At 43.0% G+C, this 2,758-nt stretch overlaps 1 pseudogene; it reads right to left on the bottom strand.

Annotated features, from left to right (window-relative positions):
• Positions 1 to 275: 275 nt before the first annotated feature.
• Positions 276 to 2,049, bottom strand: LOC102872665 (annotated as a pseudogene).
• Between the last annotated feature and the right edge of the window lie 709 nt (positions 2,050 to 2,758).

The raw sequence follows: 2,758 nt of genomic DNA, 5'->3' as shown, positions 1-2,758 counted from the left end.
AACAAACAAAACTTGCAGCATTTGTCAGCTGGTCCACAGCAGTCAACTTTGTTAAATGGTCCTATGCTTTTGTCTTTACTATTGGGTTTTTTTTTTGTTCTTATTAAAACACAAACTTGTGCAGAACATGCCTCTTAAGTAGTAACACTCTGCAACAGGAGTACTGAATAGTTACAGAAGATGTAACATGAAGAGTTAAATATAAATATTAAATAATTAAGTTAGGTGAAATAAGTTTCAGCTCACATAAATAAATAAATATGACCAATTGACTTCTACAGCTCAGCTGAACAGTCCTTAAGCAGGACGGCAGGGTTGATGTCATCTAGTATCGAGGGAGAAGAGCTTGCATTTATGATGACGGTCTTGGTGAGCCTGTGATACTGAATGCAGTGTATGGGCAGCCTTTCACATTATTGCAGATGAGAGACTGAATCGAGGCTGTGTTGACGATTTTAAAACCCACTTCTCCACCAAACGTGCTAGGCTTCCAATAGGTAGGAGAACATATAGTATTACCCATCAGTCCTTTCAAGGAAAATGGTGCGGCCTAGTTCTACCATGGTCTCACCAAAGATGGAATCTGGACGAGGCTTTTCTACCAGCAGGCCGGGATACAGCTCCATAGCTTCAATGTCACCATAGAGAGCTTCTAACTCTGCAGCCATTTCCTTTTCTCCAGTAAGATCCTCAAAGGATGAATAGGGTCTCATCAAAAAGTGTCTGCGGTACTCATTGAGAGACTGATATTTCATCTGTCTGCTCTGCTCGATAGATGTTTGTGTTACTTTTTTTACTGCAAGTGGAACATTTCTGCCACCAGCAACCCTGCCAGCAATCTGCTTGGTGAATGCTTCAACAAAGTGGGTCACTATCCATGCTCCAGCAGTACAGAGTTGTTGTAGACAAACTGTTGGTAGTCGTACTCTTGGTTATTAATCTGAAAGGTGTCAGGCAGGAGAGGGTGCCAGTGGTAGAGAGAGTTAAACTCGGCAGCAATGCAGTTTTGGTCCTGGAAATCTTGATTGAAAAGCAGCTCTGGGTCAAACTTCAGTTTAAAATGATAGCCACTGAGGTGCTGCACATAGTCTTCGATCACAATATTAATAATCTCTCCTATGAGAATTAGCCTGCTTGTCTGGAACAGCTGCTCATCATCCTATCCGGGGTGCTCCTCTTTAAGCACATCACACACTCGGTTATGTTCGCTAAGCCAATTGGTGGCATACATCATTAGACCCGGCACCAGACCAAAGACCTGTTGCCCCACCGCAAAGCGAACGTGCTCTGGTACGTTTGGAGGGTACATCATGTCTACCTGAGTCTCCTTGACTGTGGGAGGATACATCTCTCCATCAACCATCTGATATTTCAGTTTTCCATCCTTGAAAAGGTGCAGTTTATGCTGTCTGTCCAGAGTTTCACCATAAATATGACTTAAATCCACCCCATGGCCCAGTCCTTTGGTAAAAGCTGGCCCTCACTTAAAATCTGTCTTGAAATACTGATGAGTAAAGTGTTGGGCAAAGAACGTAAACATCATATTTGTGCCCTGAGGATCAAGGATGAACTTTCTTCTCAAAAGAACTTTTTCCACAACCTCTTTTGAATCAGGGAGCTGCTGCTTCCCTTTTACACCCATAGGGGTAGGGCAGTCATGAGGCACTGGAGGAAGGGCTCTGGTGTAATAGGAGACATTGGAAAAGGCCTCCCAGCTTTTGTAGCCATAGTCAACATTATAAGTTGGTGGGCTATCAACCAAATGTGATCGTGATGTCAACACATACGTCATAATGGCATTTCGCAGAAAGGGGAGGTTATTGACAATGTTCCAAACTCCCTTGAAGTGGGTGAGGATGTAGTGTACCATGTTAGGAGTAGGTTTCAGTAATAGCTTTATTCTTGTCATAAGTTCAGGTGTTGTACAGTTTTCTTGTTCGTGTGCAATCACATTTATACTGGTCAAATTCTGCAGTCATGGATTTTACAAGGATTTGCTGCAAAGCCGAGTGGCAGGGACAAGCAAAGAAGCAAGATGCGGGCGAGCATCCTGCCAGGCACAAGGCGGATGGAGGTGCTGAAGTCGGTGGACTCGGGTTGCAGAGCTGGACGAAGTGCTGTGGAGGAGTTTCTGGGCATGCTCCTGAAGCTTGCCGGGTCCTTTGACCACTAGTTTCCTTCTTTCTTGTCCCTTTCTGCCTTTGGCCCGTTGATATTTTTCTTTTTATAACTGGTTTTCATTCAATCATTCAAATACCTTATGGTCTATAAAACAATTACAGTTGATCAATGCCTTTTATCATAAAACTCTTCAAATACTCACCGTATCTCACTTATGCCTTCACTCCAATCATCTGTCCACTAATCTCTACTGTCCTGTATTTTCCCCTCCCTCTTCTTCCTCTCACTCCTTTCCCCCACCCTGTCCCCTTTTGAATAGTTCTATGTGTCCTGTTTCAAGTTGTTAATGACAAGTCTCATACTGTCCATTCATCCATTCTTTCCAGGTTGTCCTGCCCTTCCTCTGATCCTTTACAGTATTCACTTTCTGTATATTCCATTTCTGCTCTCCCATTTGCCCCCAAACCCTCCTATTTCCACACTAGAGGTCTTCTACAGTATTTGTTCTTTTTTTGATGGAGTTATTTCACTCAGCATAATGTTTTCTAGACTTGTCCATGTTGTGTAGGAAGGCACTTTGATTTGGAGCAAATGTTACACTTTTGGTCTCATATGATTAATTGGACTAGGTATACTG

Source organism: Elephantulus edwardii, unplaced genomic scaffold (assembly GCF_000299155.1).
Source record: "Elephantulus edwardii isolate Elephantulus edwardi_28Jun2011 unplaced genomic scaffold, EleEdw1.0 scaffold00040, whole genome shotgun sequence".
NCBI lineage: Eukaryota > Metazoa > Chordata > Mammalia > Macroscelidea > Macroscelididae > Elephantulus > Elephantulus edwardii.
The sequence above is the reverse complement of the archived record's forward strand: the minus strand, read 5'-3'. Positions and strand labels throughout refer to the sequence as shown.